Source organism: Apium graveolens, chromosome 1, assembly GCF_009905375.1.
Source record: "Apium graveolens cultivar Ventura chromosome 1, ASM990537v1, whole genome shotgun sequence".
In the NCBI taxonomy this organism is placed as follows: domain Eukaryota; kingdom Viridiplantae; phylum Streptophyta; class Magnoliopsida; order Apiales; family Apiaceae; genus Apium; species Apium graveolens.
This window is the reverse complement of record NC_133647.1, coordinates 42,954,244-42,976,240: the sequence shown is the minus strand read 5'-3', so window position 1 is coordinate 42,976,240 and position 21,997 is coordinate 42,954,244.

Sequence of the window (21,997 nt, the reverse complement as noted above, 5' to 3'; positions counted from 1 at the left end):
TTCGTCAGCTTTTAGATCAAACTTTGATAGCTGTTCAGAATGAGTCTTGAGAACAAAACACTTGCATCCAAATACATGAAAATATTTCAGATTTGGCTTCTTTTTCTTCACCATCTCATATGGCGTTTTTCCATGCTTGTTAATGAGTGTTGCATTTTGAGTAAAACAAGCAGTCTGCACAGCTTCAGCCCAAAAATAGGTTGGAAGCTTTGCTTCTTCAAGCATTGTACGTGCAGCTTCAATGAGAGTTCTATTCTTCCTTTCAACAACTCCATTTTGCTGTGGAGTTCCAGGAGCAGAAAATTTTCTGCTTTATTTCATGGTTTTTGCAGAACTCTTCCATTATCAAATTCTTGAACTCAGTGCCATTATCACTCCTTAAAACTTTCACAGAGTCTTTGACCATTTTATCCAGATATTTGATATGATCAATCAAGGTTGATGCAGTTTCACTTTTTGTATGCAAGTAATACACCCATGTGTATCTGGTGAACTCATCCACTATGACCAACGCATACTTCTTCTTTGCAATAGACATGACATTTACTGGACCAAATAGATCAATATGTAGTAGATGATAAGGCTCAAGAATTGATGATTCAGTCTTGCTCTTGAATGAAGATTTTCTTTGTTTGGCTTTCTGACATGAATCACAAAGACCATCAGGAGCAAATACTATGTTTGGCAATCCTCTCACAAGATCTTTCTTGACCAGTTCATTTATATTGTTGAAATTTAAATGAGAGAGTTTCTTATGCCAATTCCAGCTTTCTTCAATTGATGCTCTACTCATCAGACAGATTGCAGAACCATCAGTACTTGTTGAAAGCTTAGCTTCATAAATGTTACCACGCCTGTATCCTTTCAGAACAACTTTGCCTTTAGATTTACTCACAATTTCATAGCATTCTTCAAAGAAATCAACATGATAACCTCTGTCACAGATTTGACTTATACTCAGTAGGTTGTGTTTAAGTCCTGAGACTAGAGCTACTTGTTTAATTATGACATTTCCAAGATTGATATTGTCATATCCCAATGTTTTTCCAATGTTGCCATCTCCATAAGAAACACTTGGGCCAGCTTTCTCCACAAAGTCTGATAGCAGGGACTTATTTCCAGTCATATGTCCTGAACATCCACTGTCCAGAACTAGAATATTTTTCCTGTTACCCTGCAATCACAAAGACCACTAATTATTAATTTTAAGGACCCAGACTTGCTTAGATCCTTTGGCCTTATTAAGTTTGTTAACATTTGCAGCAGATTTAGCATCAGAGTTTATGTTAACATTTTTCTTATCAGAACTTACACTATTAGACTTTGAATCAGAATTTACACTAGAAGGAACAATGGGAACTTTCTTCAAAGAAGGTTTTATTTGATAATAATCATAGTACAAACTATGATATTCCTTACAAGTATAAATGGAATGCCATAAACTACCATAATGAAAACAAGGATTTTGTGGTTTGTATCTAACAGACTGACTCTTAACTCCTGATTTTGAAGGTAAGGAGTTAATATTTTTATTCTTCCTGCAAAAAGAAGCCAGATGGTTAGAACTTCCACATTTATGACATGTTTTCCTAGGAGCATCAGGAACAGGTTTATAATCATTGCTTTTATTCACACCTTCCTTTCCATTCCTATTTTTCCTAGGTGATTTTACCTTGTTTGCATTCTTGACATCTTTCAGCTTATGCTTAAGCTGCTTCTTTGTCATTAAGCCTATGTTCACTTCAGCTGTCTTTTCCTGTTTTAGTTTGTCAGAAGTTGATTCCTTTGTAACTTCTGATTTTTCATTTTCAGACTTTATAGTTACAAACTTAACAAGTTTTAACTTTGGCTTTTGCTTATCAACAGACTTAATTTCTTCAGTTCCTTTATCTTTCTTATCTTCTCCATAACCTAAGCCCTCTTTCCAGTTTCCACTACTTAGCAAATTTTGAGTTATTTTGCCAGAGTTAGTCCAAGTCCTGATAATCTCTCTTTCCTTTTCTAACTCAGTTTTTAGAGATTCATTTAATTTTAGCACTTCATTCCTAACATAAAAAGCATCATCTCTATACTTCTGAGTTTGATGGAACATGACTAACTCTTTTTCTAAGAAAGCATTTCTTTTCTTAAATGCAAGATTTTCAGAAGTTAATCTTTCACATGTTAAAGTTTGATCTCTATAACTAACAAACATGGTTTTAAGATATCTTCTCAACTCATTAATATCATCAGTATGAAAAGCATAAGTAGTCTGAGGTACCTTTGTTTCAGCAGCTTCAGAACTGCTCTCAGCACTTTCTTTATCAGCATTTGCCATCAATGCATAGTTTTCCTCACTTTCAGAGTCTGAGGTGTCTGTCCAGCTTTTCTGCTTTGTGACAAGAGCCTTGCCTTTGTCACCCTTTACCTTCTTGCAGTCAGGAGATATGTGGCCTTTCTCACCACAGTTATAGCATTTAACATTGGTGTAATCTCCTCTGTCAGACTTTCCTCCTCTGCCTTCAGATCTTCTGAAATTCTTTTTATCAGAACTTATGCCTTTCCTGGAAAACTTCTTTCCCTTCCTGAACTTCCTGTATGCAATCTTTGTAATTCCTTTCACCATAAGAGCACACAGCTTCATCATCTCCTCATCAGCATCAGTCTCAGGCAAGCTTTCAGAATCTGAGTCATCATCACTCTCAGAACTTGATGACTCAGTATCAGACTTTATGAAAAGAGCTTTACCCTTGTCTTTCTTTGAGGAAGCTACTTTGGGGAATTCTTCTTCAGCCTTAAGAGCAACTGTCCTTGACTTTCCTCCTTTCCTCTTGCTTCTTTGTTCCATCTCCAGCTCATGAGTCTTGAGCATTCCATAGATTTCGTCAAGAGTTGTTTCATCAAGATTGTAGTTGTCTCTTATTATCGTTGCCTTCAAATCCCAGCATTCAGGAAGAGCTAACAGGAACTTAAGGTTTGAATCTTCAAGATAATACTCTTTATCAACCAATGACAAATCATTCAAAAGTTTGACAAATCTATCATATAAATCATTCAATGACTCAATAGTCTTTGAGTCAAAGTGTTCATACTCTTGAATGAGTATTGTCTTCCTGTTCTTCTTAATTGTGTTAGTTCCCTGACACCTTGTTTCCAGAGCATCCCATATCTCCTTAGCAGTCTTGCAGTTGATTACCCTATTTGACATTACATTATCAATGGCGCTATGCAGTAAGTGTCGTACCTTAGCATCCTTAGCAATTGATGCTATGTCTTCAGCAGTATAATCACTCTTCTCTTTTGGTACGGTCTTTGCTGCTTCACCTGCAACTGCAACAGCAAGCTTGGTTGGTTTGTGAGGGCCTTCCTTCATTCTATCAAGGTATTCTGGATCTGTTGCTTCCAGGAACATGGTCATCCTTACCTTCCATATGGGATATTCAGATGGTCTCAGTATGGGAACTCTGATGGTCTCATACCGACTCTGAATTTGTGTCTTTGGTGATTCCTCAGTTTTGGTAGGCTTAGTTGGAGTTTCTGTGTCCGACATGATTGTGTTTGGATCTTTAACTGTATGTATGTTAACAAATAGGCTCTGATACCAATTGTTAGGTCACATACACACTGTAGAGGGGGTGAATACAGTGTATAGTACACTCAAATCGAACTTTAAGAACTTAAGTAACAGAAAACAAACTTTATTGAAATAATAAACTCTGTTACAGTATGGAACTGTTACCTCTCAGTGATGAACAAATATCACGAGAGCTGCTAGGGTTACAATGAATAATCTTCTCTAATAATGATAACACTTATAGTGTAAACCCTATGTCTGTGTTTATATACTACACAGTTACAAGATAATCGCTAATTGATATGGAATATAATTCTGCTTCCTAAAATATATCAATCAGATATCTTTTCTTCCAAGTATTCCATTCTTTATAGAATTCCTTCTTCATGCATATCTCTTCTTATGTTTATCTTGATCTTCTTTCCTTTAATCAGCTACTGTCCTTATCTGATTGTCCTTCAGCACTTAAGTTCTGATATCTATCTTCTGATGATTATCTCCTGATAACATAAGTACTGATATCCTTAAGTCCTGACTTCCAGTATAAGTACTGATCAACAGTTAAGTACTGATTTATCCTGTTCAAGTAAGATCTGAAAGCTAAACATAAAACATATTAGCCATGGCATTATCAAATATATCTAACATATTCATTTTCGGAAATCACATATACTTGTCGTTGTAGCAAACAGGGTTGTCAGTTATAACTTATAAAATATATTCTTACAACACGCAGACACATTTCATAAAAACAAGGTTATTAACCATTTATTACAATATGCAGGTAGGCACGTACAACATTTATTTATAGGTATATAACTATATACGCTTGACGGATATCCCCCGATAATTTACAGGATATGCTCCCGAAATTTGGGCAGCGTCTCCTTTGTTTATCGGACTACCCGTCGAACAAAAATCGACGTCAAATCAATCACAACCAATTACAGCCATAATCCGAATACAATTCCCAACCTCCGATTCAACCCAATCATATTAATCAAAATTCCATAATTTCCAAATTCCAATTTAATTACAATCATTATTTATTATTCGTATTTCATATTTATTTATTTTAAAATATTAGGACTCAGATACACATCATCATCGTCCACTGTTGACTCACTGAAGTTCATCGTCAACGGCAGTATAATTTATTGGTGCCCGTTATGTTACGGGTATCCAAATAAATTATGCCGATTAAAATTATTTTCCCACAACAAAAGTTTTTTTTTATTTCACGAATATTACTCATTTATTTCCCTGCAGTAAAAGGAAATAAAAATAAATTTTTCAATAACCAAGCCCAACTACATAAATTGGTCCAACAGTAAAGGCCCGAATAATTCGGCCCAAACTGCAAGCCCAAAGAACTAGCCCAACAGAAAATAATCGCAGAGAAACAAGAGCACAGGAACCACGCGGCCACACCGCAACAACACACACACATGAACCCATAAAACACACACACACACAATTGCACACACGAACACACAAAAACACACACAGACAATTCACAGAGCCAGGGTAACCACAGTCAGCAGCCGACCAGAACTCACCGGAGAAACGCGGAGGGGGTGGAACAGGGGGGCTAAAACGCGGCGAGGATAGGGAAACGGGGAGAGGGAGTGGAGAGAGAGGAAGAAGAAAGATATAGGAGAGAGAGCCAAGAGAATTGAGAGAGAGAGAGACTATAGAGATGAATAACAGAGTGAAAGGGGAACCCCCCCCCCCTTTTACTTATTTTTTTTGTTTTATTTCCCCTCCTGAAATGGCAACACCTGGAAGTACATAAACTGAGAAGCATACACGTTGTATTTGTGATAAATACAAAGATTCAAGGGCCCGATTTGTTCCGAAATTAAAAATTATCGGACCAAGGTGCGAATAAAACAATCCTTGAAAATTGCAAAAATAGTTTTAAAATGTCGTAAATATCCCGAAGTTTATGAAAATGTAATTTCCATAATTTTAAAACAATTTCTGAAATGTGGTTTGTACCCACTTTCGACAATTAAACGAAACAACGCGCGGGGGAAATTAATCCCGAAAATTTCCAAAAAATTTTAAAATTCCCAGAATATTATGAAATTAATTAAATATGAGTTTCATGATTTTTGAAGAATTCTGGAATTAGATATGGAATTTACAAATAAACTCATTCAGAAAATCATTTAAAGATAAATTATTAGTGAAATATTGATTTCTCAATTTTATAAAATCCCAAAAATAATTATTGTAATTATAAAATCAATAAAAAAAATTTAGAGATAATCCAAATATTTTTGGAAAATAAATTTACCATAAAATCACTTTTAACAACGAAACCAAAAATAATATGGTGCAACAAACAACCATACGAACAATCCACGCATCCGAAAATCATATATAAATAATTATAAATAAAACACAGAGATCCCAAATCAATATACAATCTTTATTTAATTAATTGTGCAATAATTATATTCTTAAATATCACAAAAATATACGAGTCGTTATATCCTTCCCCCCTTAAAAGATTCTGTCCTCAGAATCTGATCTAACTAAACAAGTGAGGATATTTGTCAAGCATATCTGATTCTAACTCTCAAGTAGCTCTTCTATTCGAGGATTTATTCAAAATGTACTCACTATATATATAAATTCATTCCTGAGGACTTATTCTTTACGATCTAGGATTTGGATCGATCATTCTACGCAGAACAAATTCGAACGAGAGCCCCTTCGCTCCCAATCAATGAATTGATTCAAATCAGGGACATATCACTTTAACAGTGACATGTGTAACACACTATAAACTTGCTACAACTGCGGTGGCAATATCAACTTATGGGCAACTTTACCTATATCTGTCAATTACCTTGAACGATCCACTATAGTTAGGACTCAACTTGTCCCTTCTATTCTAACCTAGCCAATCTCTTTCAAGGTGCAACTTTTGTCAACACCAACAATCTTATTTCTACATCCACACTCTTTTGATGCACATCCTCCGTCTTTCTTTTTCTATGTCGGGCTGCTTCCATTCTTTCCCAAGTCAACACCACTACGTCCTTGGTGTGCTGAATTATTCCAGGATCTAACAACAGCTCTCCTCCCATTTTCTCGCAATAGAGGGGAATCCACACTTATGTCCACATAGGGCTTCACAAGGTAGCATTCCCCTACTAGCACGATAACTATTAACATTGAAAACTCCATCAATGGTAGGTGATTACCTTAGTTTCCTTTTAGATATAAAATATACATATACTCTCAACATATCTTATATTGTCTAAATCGTCTTTTAATTTTAGCATTTCGTCTACGGATGATAGATGGTACTTACCTCCAACCTAACTTCTAAACATTCGAACACTTCTTACCCATTTCCAGCAATTAAGGCTGAAAGATAATTTCATATCTTCACTTCTTCTCACCTTCGGGTATTTGAATTTCATATTTCACTCTTTCCCATACTTTTATTAATTCTTCAGTGATGTTGATCATATTCAATCCTTTCCTTCTACACAGGGCATATGTTACTACACCGGTTTTGCTTAGGTGATCTTTAGTGGAATGATCAGAATCCTTTGTTTACCCCAACCAAAATTCATACTTGAAAACTTACCATATAAGTACTTCCCTTCCAATCTTTGTAGGGAAATTCTTGAGCGTTCTACGCAGACTTTCTTAATCTTTGAATAGCCGAGGATGTTATCAATAAATATAATTTGTTCATCTAAATGCTCCGTATACACCATGTTCCTTAATTCCCTATAGGCAACTGATACACTTGTTACCTTACATAATATCACCACAACTTACAATACTCATAACTCATTCTAATTACAATCTTTGATATGTTCTCAGGCTGGATCTTAGGTCAATCCCCGAGAAATAACATACTCCTTGAATTAAGTCACATAAGTAATCAATTCCTAATAGGGTTACTTATTTTTCTTCATCATTTTGTTAAACTCCTGATAGTCAGTACACAACCTCACAATTCCATCCCTCTTCTCCAACAATATCACTGGTATGTTCATTTTCCTCCTTCCAATAACTTTTACAATTCGAACTAATTATTTCGTTCCAATGCCTCCCGAACTCCAGGGCATCTATTTATTACTCAAACTTTCCCCCAGCTTAAGTATTTTTCTTCTTTGTATCTTTGCACATGGTGGATTTACCTTATCACCTTAGCTTATTACTCCTTTCTTCGCATGGTTGGAAGAACTTCTTATATTTCTTCTGCACCTAGATACGTACCTTACTATTGGCTTCTTCTAGTAATTAATCATTGATCTAGTTCTTTATGAGGGTCTTGAGCAGTTGATCTTTTACTCTTATTATAAGCCTTAGCCTTGGATGTACTGGACGTCAAACCTTTTGATGCACTACCTCCCATACTTTCTAGGAAAGCACTTCTACAGTTCTTGGTAACATGCCCCACCTGGCCACAGTTATAATAGGTGACTCCTGGATTTTCCACCTTACATTCTGACGCGTAGTGTCCTTTCTGTCCACACCTGAAACATTCAGCATTTACCTTACACCTTCCATCATGCCTCTTACCACATTGCTTACACTCCGATATAGGCGACTTAACCGACTTGGCTCGATTAGAACTGACTGAGGTGTTACTAATCCTATTTAAAGAAATACTTTTTCCTCTGAATTCTTTATTCTCACTCCTTCCAAATTTTTTCTGAGACTTTTGGCTGGATTTTTCTTAACCTGATGCTTCTTCCATATCATCTATCTTTCACTTATTATCTTCTTTTTCTCTAGCGGCTAACTTTTGACCAACTTCTATTACTATGGAGGCGTGAACTACGGAAGGATACATCTTACGTTGTAATGCCACCACTCTACAACGAATTGCAGGCGTCAATCCTTGTTGAAATCTCCTTGTCTTTTAAGCTTTAAAGCGTACATAATCTGGTACAAACCTAGACAACTCTGTGAACTTAGCCTCATACTCAGCTACACTTCTCTCGCCTTGCTTTAATTCTAGAAACTCAATCTCTATTTGACTCCGCACACAATCTGGGAAATACTTTTCCAAAAACAACTCAGTAAACCTAGCCCATGGAACAGGGCCTTCTCCTTCTAACGCTCTAGTTGACTCCCACCAGTAATTCACTTCATTCTTTAAGAAATAGCTTACATAATCAGTCTTAAAATTATCACTTACTTGAATGAGGTTGAAAACTTCCTCCATTTCTTTTAACCATGCTTCAGTTGCTACTGGATTAGGTTCACCTTAAGACTCAAGAGGTTTAACACTCTGGAAAGATTTAAAACTAGCACTTTGATTCACTCCTTGTTGTTCCTGCTGCAACAGTAGTTACTGCTGCTGAACTTGTTGGATTAACTGCAACTGTTGTTGCTGCTGCTGGCGTAACAAATCTAGAATTTCATTTATAGTTGGACCATCCGCAAAACTACTACTATTTTCTTTAAAATGGGTATCTTTCTTGGGTGGCATCTTCTTGAGATATATAAATGAGTTTATTCAAAACATAACAAAATGTTTGAGAAAAGATATCACCGTTTAAATGATACACCTGTATCAGGAAAAATGCTGCCCAATCACATTACCCATGTCTTTAATATCGGTGTTCATTTATAAAAGAAATCTAGATTAACGGCACTAGCAATTGCAACAACTATGACAGTAGCAGAATCAACAACAGTTCAGGAAGACTAGGATACAAAGAAACTAAACACCGTCGCACGACTCCTTAATATAACAACAACTGACTAACTTCCTGTCACTACTCAATTACCACATCAACTTTAATATACCACAAGACTTGGATGGCTATATCACCCACCTATATTGAACAAACTGATAAATCAGGTCAATTTTAAGGAATGCTAAACTCTTCCAGGCACCATAGTCCAAATTTCAACCAACCTTTTCTCCAAGGATGATTTCTTAGCACCCTCAAATGATTCATCAATCATTGAATTACCTTTCCTGAGGCTATAATTCCACTATTAGTTCCTGAACCCTTGCTACTATCATTATTCTTAAATAACCCCCTGATATAGGACTTTCGTTCTTCCTTTCTTTGAATTCTTCAATTTTTTTTCTACTTGCTTTCAGTAACGAGGACCATCTAATCGCATAAATTCATTATCATAGAATATCAAATGAAATTTCAAACTCAAGGGAATCGAAAAAGAAGAAACAGTGAAGAAGATGTAGGTATAACTGAGAGCAACCATACAAGTACATAAGATGGCCAGTCTTAGTACCGCATAGTTCACAACACATACTTCGGTGGCGTCCCACCAGACACTTTTGTCACATAGACAAATGGTCAACTCAAATGCATTGTTTTCCCCAATCAACCGAAATAATCACTGAGGAAAGAAACAATGTTTAGATAGAAAATTCACAAATAGGGAGGGAGAAAATCTGAAATATAATGGGATCAACAGAATCCAAAGTTGCTTACTCTAAATTTGACCTCCTTGCAGATAAATAAGCAACTTATTGGGAAACATGAATTCATTCTGGAAAACAAAATATATCTCAAGAAATTTGTAGAAGATTTAAGATATAATAACATTACTGATCCCCGTACTTCACGGAACTTGGCTGTCATAGCAGCCACAGACTATTATCATTCGATTTGATCTCAACGGGGTCACACACTCGGTCTAATAACATCACTTGACGTCGAGAATGCTATATTTAGGGATAATATGGGTGTCTCTATAGCTGACACACCAAGGATCCGCGCAAAAGCTGAACTCTCATGATCAGACTCGTTTTTCTCGAGAGGAAAACTAGAAATCTCTATCAGATACTATCAATGACACATATACAGAGGAAACGTACTCTAAACTAGGGAAGTTCTAGCTAATCCTCAATAGACGTCAGGGTTACGTCTTCGAAACCCTTTACTGAACTCATAAACTCGCTCCTCTGATTGAGTTGCTGACTCATATCTATATATAAACCTTTTGTAATCTTCTGACTCTACTCCTAATCTAAATCGGGGACTCAAACCTGTAGCTCTAATACCAACTATGACGGCTTCAACCCCGGGGTCAGGAGTTGACGTCACCAACAGCAATAATAATAAACATAATATAAACCAAATTAATAATTATACATAACCACGACCCCTTTACCAAGACCTTTTCCAGGTTTAAGTATGATTTAGGTTACAACTATTATAAAACCAACCTACACAAACCGACCTGACAATACTAACTTAATACAGCAACTCAATAGGCCATCTTTGTTCAAACACAACTATCTCAGAGGAGCCTGGCACGGAAGGCACTGAAACTCTGCCCTAACTACCTGATGTGAATATGAAAGGAAATTTGGTTGAGGATCAGCCTATTAATCTGTTGCTCACTATAATGGGGTTTGACAATGACAAGAGACAAATATGGGTCACAAAGCTTACTTGGACAACAAAGCATGATGAAGGAACGGATGAAGCTTTGCCACTCAGCTCAACAACCAGCATGGGCTGACCTATTTTGGCTTATATAATTAATAATTCGACTTTTGGCTTGCAAGTTTTTACCTTTCAGTTGAAAGGGTTTTTCTTGCTTTAAGCACTTAGGATTTTATTTTCCTATTTGGATTCTGTTTTTATATGTTTTCTATTTGGATTTGGATTTTAAATTTGTTTCCTGAAAGGATTCAGATATTGGCTAATTCAAGCTGATATTGAATTTCTCTTGGAATTCTGTTGGGTTTAGGTTATTGGTTAAGCCTATAAATACCCCTCTCATGTAATCTTTTAAAATATATGTGATGATTATGTTTTGAGATAAACTATAATTAGTTTTCTTTCTTCTAAACTTCAATTACTGGATTGTTTTGAAGGTTAGATTCAAATTACTTAGTTTCTGGATTGATCTAAGGAATTTGAGATTCAAAGTTCACGTTTCTGGATTGATCGTGTTCGTTGAAATATCATTTTCTTCTTGTTTTTGTTTCTTTGTGGTGCGATCCACATCAATTTTGTAATAACCCCAATTTTTGGAAATTTTTTGAAACCCTTATGAATAGTATTTTTGCTGAATGAGAAAACTTTTCATGCCACACTAGGTAGGGGTTCTTTTATGGATATTCTGAGATTTTATTGGCACTCTATATGACATATAAGTGTATGTAAAGATCGTCAGAATCCAATTCTGAACACTTTGATTTTTCCCGGAAATCCACTAGATACGGAAAGAATTGAGTATAAGGTAACAGGATAAAAAGGATTTAAATTAAAGGATTATAAGAGAGGATCATAAAAGGAATACAATATATTGAGAAAGGTTAAGGAAACCTAAGTAATAAGATCCCGGGTATGATCCCTCAAACGATAAACGAAAATGAAAGTTAAGCGAACCGTATAACAGATCAGCGGTCATTAGGAAAACAATTAGGAAGTTAATCAAAGGGATTAGAGAGGATGATGTCACCCAACCAATGAGAAGAGGACAAGGAGGGGAGGATGACATCATGAGGATGACCTAAGCATGACATAAGGGAAGGAGGTGTGGTTGATTAATAACCACACAAATTTCATGGTTAAAAAGGTAATTTACCAAAATCAAAAGCTAGTAACCAAGCAAACAACTCACAAAACACAAAGATATTTCATTTCTTCATGAAGCTCTCGGCTTCTTTCTTAACAAAATGAAGATCCAAGCTCCACCACTTACTATTTAGCAAGGTATTTATCTAAGCTTCCCCATGGATAGTTACATACTTCCTATAAGTTTAAGCTTCTAATACCAAGCAAATCTTTTTCTATAAATCATGGAAGAAGATGGTGAATAGTGTTTTTCAAGAACTAAAATTTGTGTTCTTGAAGTTTTGTTTAGATTAAGCTTGGATAAGGACTTTAAGGGTGATTCCAAGCCATTCTCTTGATTCTCCACTCTCCAAGGAAGGTATAAACTACAAACCCTAGCTTTAGTTTTGAGTAATTAGGAATGAATATGTTTGATATAGTATATGTGAAGCATGATGCTTGTTTGTTTAAAGTTTGGTTGAGTTTGTAGAGATTAGTTGGTTTGGTGGTATTTTTGGAGTTGTAAATCTTGATAATTAGTTAAAGAACCTAAGTAAAGCTTTTAGTTCATGTGGGGAATAAGTATAAATTGTTAATGTTGAGTGTTGGGGCTGTTATGATGTAGTTTGGATGGAGTTTTGATTGGGTTGTGAATTGGGGTTGAATTGTGGTGGATTTGGAATGGTATAAATTTGAGAAATTGCGTAAACATAGCCGTCGTAATGCCCGATTTACCGTAGACTGTTTTTTTTGTTCTTAACATCAGAACCCTTGAACTCACTGCTAGGTTTTGACCATTGCCATGTTTAGATAGTTCATGTTACGAGCTTCGTTTTGATATGTGGTTCGTTTGATTCAAATGAACGGTTTAGGATAAACGGCCGTTTTAAGTAACGACGTTTCGCGAACGAACCCTTACCCCTCGCCTTACTTTGAAACATAGGTTAAAGACCTTAAAGGACTAATTGAAGTATGAAACATTTATATAAGGTGTAATAGGAAGTTGGTAAGACACTCGCGAAGGAATCGCCTTAAAACTCGTAATGGTTAAATTATTAAAAATGGTGGAGCCGAGGGTACTCGAGTGACTTAAGAGAATCAGTAAGCGCAAAACAAGCGTTAGAGTCTGAGTTGGTTAGAGTATAGATTTACAAGTGACTTTGGTTTAATTCCAACTTACTTGTTGCTTATAGGTTACCAGACTCGTCCCGAGCCATTCGTAACCCCCAGTCGCTCAGCCAAGTTTTCTACCCGTTATACTGTTGTTATGATGTATATGTGTATATGCATGATCCTGCGATAAATGCATATTTGTTATTCGCAAATTCTTGCGATATATTGTAGCATGTGATATGGTATATATGCATGCCTGTTTCATATTCTTGGATTATATATTTGTTGGTTAAAATGCTTACAGTTGCATAATACCTATGCTAGAGATAAGCGGTATTTGAATTTACCCTTAGTATAGGGGATCAAAAGGTGAACATATTTCTAAACCGGGAGTCGATGTTCCCGAGTATAATATATATATTTTTATATATATATCGTTATAGTTTTCAAAACTATTAATCGAATAAGGTTTATTCGATAACTTTAACTTTATTTTATTATTAAATATTATTTCGAATATTCATCCGAGGACTTATGACTCCTTTATTTTATTATTGAATATTATTTCGAATATTCATTCGAGGGCTTATGACTCAGTTTATATTATTTAATGATTATTAATTGGATAGTCATTTGGAGATGTATTGACTCCTTTATTTTATTTAATGAATATTATTTATAATATTCATTCGAGGTATTATGACTCCGCTTATTATTTAATAATATTCTTTATTTTATTTAAGAATAATGTTCGATAATCAAACTTACTTTTGATATTCAAATAAAGATATTACTTTCGTATAAGTATATCTTTGGTTATTTAATACTCATTTCAAGTATAAGTCTTACAACTTCTACTTCAATTATTTGTATAAATATTATTCTTTATGAGAATATTATTTAAATAATAATATTCAGACATTTTCTAAATATTGGGACTGATTTACTTCATTAAATCAGCATTACTCCAAACACTCTTTAAAGTGTTTTCGAGTCTTCAAAATGATTTTTAAAAGTTAGAGCGGATCCCAAAACTCATTTTTATATTTAAGATCTTCCTTTTAAAAAGGGGATTTAAATACTCGCTCAAAACACGAGGGATCCGGCTCTATGGTGTATTTTATATTCGCAACAAGGTTGCAGTTTTGGTAAATGAATTGATTACATACCCAACTTTCGGGAAGTAAGTCCATCTATCGAGTCGGCATAAGCAACATGGGCTCAGTGGGCGTCCATGATAGTGTAAGTGGCTCAGTGGGAGTCCATCAAATGCATAAGTGGCTGAGTGGCAGTCCAGCATAAGGTCCTATTGTGACCAGGGTGATGACCAGTGGGAAATTCGTCCATCTACTAGTAGAAAAGGTTACTTATTGGTATCTTTGCCTGATCAGCAAGATATCAGGTTTATGCCAAAATTCTTTCCTTTCCAAATTTATTGGATATTGCAATTCTGTTCATACTTTACATGACAGAGGTTTTCAGGAAACGTATGTATATATATAGGTGTATATATATATCGGGACTTAATGAAGTATATCATAACTTTATTTCCTTCAAAATATTTCAAAGATTGAATCTATTCAAGTCTTATCTTGTAGTCTCATCAGTGTGATGAACTTTTGAAACTAATTATAACTTGAACGGTGGTAGTTCAAGTAGTATTTGGAAAAGATATAAGTATATTGGAGTATCTTGTAACTTCATCTTTTAAACTTATATCTAGTAAATGATTATCTTATGCATGACAAAGATTTTCAGAAAAACGTTGAGACAAGGTTAGATATATGAGATCACCTTGCAACGATATTTTTATACAGTTATACACTGGAACTCTGTGTGTATTATGCATGGAAGAGGACTTCCCATATTTTGAAAAGTATATATGTATATATATATACTGAATATTTTGCGACTTCATCGCATTAAGATATCAACTTGGTTCATTTCTTTTGACCAAGACTTTCATGAGTACTATGAGAAGGCTCATATATTGTTAATCATTATACATATTATTTTGGTGGGCTTGCTGCTCACCCTTGCTTCTTCTTTCATCACACAATATCAGATAGATAAGATGAATAGGACCAAGCTCCCAATTTGCAAGCGGATAGGAAACGTTCCGCAGCTTTCTGGAAGCGTTGAGGCCGCTGTAGCTGAGGTAGAAATTACCAATAGGCTAAGTTTTCAACTAATAATGTACCAGACTTATGTATATTATGAATTGTAATAATGGCAAAGAAATGTAAATTTATTCAGAAACCTGTTTAAGGTGCATTGGCATATAATTGTGGAATAAAACGACTTGTGATTATTTTTTAATATTCATCTCTGAGGCTATAACTTGTGGTGTGTGTGTTTAATGGTGGGGTCACAGTACAGAGTAGTTGATTATTTATTAAGATTAGGTGTTGTTAAGGGAAATGGAACTCGGACAACCCGGATCCCCGACCCCAGATTTGGGGGTGTTACAAATTTGGTATCAAGAGCCAAGGTTTTTTTTTCTCCAATTTCCTAATAGTTGGGAGATCTAGGTTCTGAAAAAAAAAAAATTTACTGTTCACGGGTTCCTGTTCACGTGCACTGTTCATCAGAATTTTTTTCCCCTTAGTATTTTTCATATGGCTACCGATGAATTACTCATGAAATTAGTTAAAAAATTGGAGGATATAGATGTACGAACGGAAAAGCTTGCTGATTCAACAAAGTCTAGATTGGAAGCGGTTGGTAAACTTTTACTTAAGGTGCAAAATGACAAGACACATGATGAACTTGTTGATTCGGGTGATTCTGTTTCACCTAAAGAGAAAAGCTTTAAAATTGATGATCGTGGGATTAAACTTGATGATTTTACAGGATTAGGCAGCCCAGACGATTTTCTTGAATGGGTTCGACAAGTTGAGAAGATTTCTGATTATAAGCGGTTTGATGATAAGACACGATTTCAAATTGCTACGATCAGACTTACAAAGAATGCATGATTATGGATTGAGAACCTGAAGGCAAGAAGAGCTAGATCTGGAAAAGAAAAGATCATGACTTGGACAACTTTAAAGAAAAAACTTCGTGCAAGGTATCTTCCGGATGATTACGAACAGGTGCAATACTTGAAGCTCACCTCCCTTTCTCAAGATACAATGAGTGTTTCAGAGTATGTTGCTAAATTTGATAGATTATGCTTAATTTGTGACTTGGAGGAAAAAGAAACAATAAAAATTGCAAGGTTTATTCGTGGATTAAAACGACCTATTGCTAAAAAGGTAAAATTACATTCATATAGCTCGTTTAATGATGTTTGCAAGCTAGCTATGAAAATAGAATCTCATCAAGAAGAGGAGAAACCGAAATCTACTTTTAAAGGGTTTGGGTCCGGTACTTCCAAAGGGGTTGGACAGTTTAAATCTAATTTTTCCGATGACTCTACACAAGCTTCGCTGAAAAGTCAATCGACTGGCTTTACTACACAACCAGAGACTTCTTCATCGGCCGAGAAGAAGGTTGAAAGGCAGAAAGTGTATGTGTCTAAAGAAGAGTTCGATAGTCGACGAAAGTGTTTTAAGTGTCAAGGTAAAAGACATAATGCAAGTGAGTGTCCTTCTAGAAGAACTCTTACTATGAAGCAATACATGGAGTGGGATGCAGAGGAACAGTCCTTACAATTTCTTCCAGAAGTGACTCAAAAGAAATTAGTCAATAATGACGGAGATGAACTTGCTTATGCAGAGAATGATGCTAATTTGCTTGTTGTTCGTAGGATTTTACACACAGAGACTACACCAAATACTGATCAACGAGAAAACTTATTTCACACAAGGTGTAAAGTTGGGGATCGGACTTGCAATATGATTATTGATAGTGGATCATGCACAAACGTTGCATCCATTGACATGGTCAATAAGCTAAATCTTCCAACTCGTGTTCATGAGAAACCATATAAGTTGAATTGGCTTGATGACTCGAAGGGTTTAGACGTGAAAAAGCAAGCCTTGGTGAGTTTTTCGATTGGTAGTTATAAGGATGAGTTATGGTGCGATGTGATTCCTATGAGTGCATGTCATCTTTTACTTGGAAGACCATGGCAGTTTGATTAAAAGGTAATGCATGAAGGTGATACTAATGTTTATTCGGTACAAGTTGGGAGTAAACGTATTAAACTTCAACCTTTGTCTCCTAATGAGTATTATGAACATATGCGTGATTCAAAGAAGAAAACTAGCTTATTTTTGTCAGGAAAAGAATTTGAAAAGGAGGCGGCTACAAATAGGGGTATAGCATATGTTTTTTTTGTATAGAAAATAACTCCTAATCAAGGCGATTCAGATCCACTTCTTCATGATTTGCTCGCTGAATTTGGTGATGTTTTTCCAGATGAGTTACCTACTGGTTTACCTCCAGTACGAGGAATCGAGCATGCAATTGATCTTATTCCTGGTGCTCCTTTACCTAATAAACCTGCTTATAGATGTGATCCAGAGGCCTCTAAAGAGCTTTAGAGACAAATTGAAGATTTGATTGAAAAAGGTCTTGTACGCAAGAGTATGAGTCCTTGTGCGGTTCCCGCTTTGCTAGTTCCAAAGAAGGATGGAACATGGAGAATGTGTGTTGATTCTAGAGCGGTGAACAATATTACCATCAAATATCGTTTCCCTATGCCTCGATTAGAAGACATGCTTGATGAGTTGCATGGTGCGACAATTTTCTGTAAGATTGATCTTCGAAGTGGATATCATCAAATGCGGATTCGTGAAGGTGATGAATGGAAAACAACTTTTAAAACTAAACAAGGATTATATGAGTGGATGGTGATGCCTTTTGGTCTTTGCAATGCCCCTAGCTCCTTTATGCGGCTCATGAATGAGGTACTTCGTCATTTCCTAAACAAATTTATCGTTGTCTATCTTGATGATATTCTGGTTTATAGTAGAGATAAATTTGAGCATATGCATCACCTTAGACTTTTGTTTGAAAAGTTGCGAGACCAGAAACTTTTTGGTAAACTCGAGAAGTGTTTTTTTATGGTATCGCGTATCCCGTTTCTTGGTTATATTATTTCTGATTGTGGAGTACAAATTGATCCTGAAAAGGTTATAGCTATTTCTTCCTGGGTTGTTCCTCAAACCGTGCATGAGGTGCGGAGTTTTCATGGATTGGCTTCTTTTTATAGAAGATTTATCAAAAACTTTTCTTCTATTACGACTCCTATTACCGAGCTACTCAAAAAAGGTGAGTTTGAATTGTCTAATCAAGCTCAAAAGGCATTCGATGAGATTAAGGAAAAGCTTTGTAATGCTCCAGTTTTAGCCTTACCAGATTTCAATACACTATTCGAGGTTGAGTGTGATGCAAGTGGAGTTGGTATAGGTGCTGTGTTGATTCAAGCAAAAAGACCTATTTCATTTTTTAGTGAAAAGCTGACTGGCGCAAAACACAACTATTCAAATTATGATCGTGAGTTTTATGCTATTGTCCGAGCATTTGATCATTGGTCGCATTATTTGCATCCCAAACCTTTTGTGCTATATTCTGATCATGAAGCACTAAAGTTCATTAATGGACAACAAAAGTTGAACTATCGTCATGCTAAATGGGTGGAATTAAAGGCCAAAAGTACATTTTCTAAGGTTTTGTACTCCACTTCCTGTTGCTGAAGTTTCGTGGGATAGTGTAAGTATGGATTTTATCATTGGTTTGCCAAGAACGCAAAGAGGGAAGGATTCTATAATGGTTGTCGTTGATCGTTTTTCAAAGATGGTTCACTTTATTCCAATGACTAAGACGGGTGATGCACAACATGTGGCCATCCGTCTGAGGATGATGAGATGTGCTAAATAGCAACTTAGTTCCAAGCCATCTCCATAAACACTTCCAAAAGTGATCTCTATTTTAAGGAGATTACATTCATTTAGACACATACACTTTCTGCCTTTCAACCTTCTTCTCGGCCGATGAAGAAGTCTCTGGTTGTGTAGTAAAGCCAGTCGATTGACTTTTCAGCGAAGCTTGTGTAGAGTCATCGGAAAAATTAGATTTAAACTGTCCAACCCCTTTGGAAGTACCAGACCCAAACCCTTTAAAAGTAGATTTCGGTTTCTCCTCTTCTTGATGAGATTCTATTTTCATAGCTAGCTTGCAAACATCATTAAACGAGCTATATGAATGTAATTTTACCTTTTTAGCAATAGGTCGTTTTAATCCATGAATAAACCTTGCAATTTTCATTGTTTCTTTTTCCGCCAAGTCACAAATTAAGCATAATCTATCAAATTCAGCAACATACTCTGAAACACTCATTATATCTTGAGAAAGGCTTCTTAAAATAGAGATCACTTTTGGAAGTGTTTATGGAGATGGCTTGGAACTAAGTTGCTATTTTGCACATCTCATCATCCTCAGACGGATGGCCAAACTGAGGTGAGTAACAGGATTTAGGTACCTTACTTCGTGGATTACTTCATACCGAGTTTGCTTATAATCGATCTCATTCTTCTACTACCTCCCGTTCTCCTTTTGAAGTGGTTTATGGTATTAACCCATTTCTTCCAATTGATTTGCTTCCTTTACACAAAGATGATATTCACACTAATGCCAAGAATTGTTTGGATGTCTTTAAGAAGACCTGTGAGCAAGTAAAAGAGAGGATTGAGAAGATGAATGCACTTTACAAGGCTCGAGCCTACAAGAGGCGTAACCAACCTGTATTCAAACCTGGAGATCTTGTTTGGGTTCATTTGTGAAAAGAAAGGTTTCCAAACAAAAGAAAGAACAAGCTTATGCCAAGGGCAGATGGTCCATTTGAGGTACTTGAAGCTTATGGAGATAGCGCTTACAAGATAGATCTACCAAGTAACTTTGGCGGTGTTAGTGCAACTTTTAATGTGGGTGACCTTTCTCCTTACTTGGATGATGTGAATTTGAGGGCAAATTTTTTGATGAGGGGGAGAATGATGTGAATATGAAAGGAAATTTGGTTGAGGATCTGCCTATTAATCTGTTACTCACTACAATGGGGTTTGACAATGACAAGAGACAAATATGGGTCACAAAGCTTACTTGGACAACAAAGCATGATGAATGAATGGATGAAGCTTTGCCACTCAGCTCAACAACCAGCATGGGCTGACCTATTTTGGCTTATATAATTAATAATTCGACTTTTGGCTTGCAAGTTTTTACCTTTCAGTTGAAAGGGTTTTTCTTGCTTTAAGCACGTAGGATTTTATTTTCCTATTTGGATTCTGTTTTTATATGTTTTCTATTTGGATCTGGATTTTAAATTTGTTTCCTGAAAGGATTCAGATATTGGCTAATTCAAGCTGATATTGAATTTCTCTTGGAATTTTGTTGGGTTTAGGTTATTGGTTAAGCCTATAAATACTCCTCTCATGTAATCTTTTAAGATATATGTGTTGATTATGTTTTGAGATAAACTATGATTAGTTTTCTTTCTACTAAACTTCAATTACTGGATTGTTTTGAAGGTTAGATTCAAATTACTTAGTTTCTAGATTGATCTAAGGAATTTGAGATTCAAAGTTCACATTTCTGGATTGATCGTGTTCGTTGAAATATCCTTTTCTTCTTGTTTTTATTTCTTTGTGGTGCGATCCACATCACTACCGTAGAGGAATCTCTTAGGTATCTGCAATACATGTATAAAACATTCTGCAAGGGTGAGTAATTGCTTGCTCAGCAGTACCACTATATGAATAACAAATAAAACAATTTATGATAAAACAGTGATTGGAATATAGATTATAACTTGTTTGCAAAATATGTAAAACATTCATAAACTGGATACTCAAAACTAGCATGCTTTCAACAAAATAAACGTAGTAGTGTGCTGTGTACAAATACCAGAGTTTGATTCTAGCATGCCAATTTCATTTCCAAATCCACTATATAATTCACTTCTTTCATTACAAGAATCACAAAGCCAAATCAGATACGTACGGATATGTGAAGACTGCTTATCAGGCTATCCACACCAGACGGCTCTAACTTCCATCCCATTTACCTATTCCGGAACTCAGAGACTAGCCAGGTCTCTAACCTGCTGGACTAATCGGTTATATAATGCGTGCAACCGAATTAGCTTCTTACGCCACCTCAATAGGCCCCCTGGATTCAATATAACCCATATCTGATCGTTTTATCCAGTTTTCGAAATCACTTGTACCTATCTCATTTCAAAATCATTCCTTTTACCAGCACACATATAAAATCCAGTTCGCAAATCGTTTCATTCGAGATAGGTACCTTTCGAAGTTACTTTTCCCCAAAACAATTTGAAAATAGTGATTTATAACTACAGGGGATACGTAACTTAAAATGTTTCTGTTCTATTACAAGAATAAAAAATTTAGCTATTCATATATACCAAACCATAAAAGAATGGCCAGGGGTACTTGCCTTGCAGAGCTTTACAGCTATTACTGATCGACCTTGGACTAACTTGGACACTCGGCTTTATCGCCTCACAATCAGACTATCCTGGATCCGACTTCAACGTTCAGGTCCTTCGCTTGAAACCTTGCTGCGCTTGTCGATTGATCACTAGGTTAACTTTAGTCCAGTGCCACTCTCGGGCCTTCCGACTATAACCTACAGAGTCGAAATACCCTACTTTAGACTTTCGATTATGCTTGACATATCCTCGCTAGCAAACCTACCCATTCGATATCAAATCCCGACTCGTAATTACACATATTAATACGATACACATAGCAATCAGGGTTCACGTACTTAAAACTCGGCTCGATATTCATTTTCGGAAATCACATATACTTGTCGTTGTAGGAAACAG